A 1,276-nucleotide genomic window follows, 5' to 3' on the forward strand; every position below is an offset into this window, starting at 1 on the left:
TCAAGAAGGTGGATAAAAACAGTAGCCTCTGTGTATACGACTACCGCCTCGTGACTTTGAGCCCTGGGCTAGGGTGCCTAAAGAGGGGCCTCACCATTCATATATTGTTGGATCGACGACAAAGGATCTCTGATGACATCACTTTTGATTGCTAATTTTAAAATTAGACAGAAAAGCCAAACCTCATCCTCGCCCTACCCTCATGCTTGCAACACTTCTTCATTGGTTGGCGGACAGGAGGAAGTAGGTTTCACTAGGCAACGCTTGCAAAAATGACTTTCAAGGTCTAAATCGGGATGCTTACCTGCAGAGGGGACAGGGGACGAAGAGGGAGTTCTTTCTCATTTCAGTAAGATCCTGTACCTTATCATGGAGAAACCGTCGGTACCCCACATTACTTACGCTTGGGGCATCACATGTATGTCAAATTACATCCTATTTTTCGTATTAGAAACTGGCGTCACAAATGCGAGCAACTCGGCAGCCACTGAGGTAGTTCTCTCCTCTTTTGTGCTGCTGCATTTGTCGAGAAGTTTGTAACCCCTCCATTGCACGAGTGCATTCTTGATTATCATAGGTGACACTTTCTAACCTTTGCAGTTTTGTATTTTTTGCATTCCTTGGATCCTATGCATATTAAACTATTTCGTACAATCATAATCATTTATTGCTTTAATTATACCGAAATGCATTACTTGTTAATTAGTCCAGATTTCAATACATGTCTTATTCGATAGTCATGCTTTTCATGAAGTTTTCTGTAATACGGCTGAGAGAAAATTATTCTATCTGATTAGATGATGTTAACACTATCTATTTCGACTGGGTTTTTTTGTAATTTTATCAGTTGTCATAAAATCGCTTAGTCTAAATTAAAAAAACCAAATTTGTTACGAGAAATTTCTTGTTATATTTCTTCAGTGCTAATAATCTACTTTTCTGTAAAATCAATCATGTGCCAAAATTTTCTGCATGGACTGATGCTTTTTGCCTTTGCCTTTATTTTACTTAGTCTCTTCCAGAAGCTAAGGAATTGTCGTGATATTTCGTGGCTGCGTGATAACAATTTGTTTAAATGTTGTTGAAATGCTCTGCTTTCATCGTTCTCGAAAGTGTGCTTTCCACCCCATTGGTTAGACAGTGACCTCTGCGGAGATAAAAACTATCTTTTGCAAAACGAATACGCGGCATAAGAGAAAGGTCTAAACAAACAGAGCTTCCTTATATACGCTAACTGCAAATGCAAGTCTTACAGATTGCGACAAACCTGAAAAAA

Source organism: Echinococcus granulosus, assembly GCF_000524195.1.
Source record: "Echinococcus granulosus chromosome Unknown EG_S00275, whole genome shotgun sequence".
In the NCBI taxonomy this organism is placed as follows: Eukaryota; Metazoa; Platyhelminthes; class Cestoda; order Cyclophyllidea; family Taeniidae; genus Echinococcus; species Echinococcus granulosus.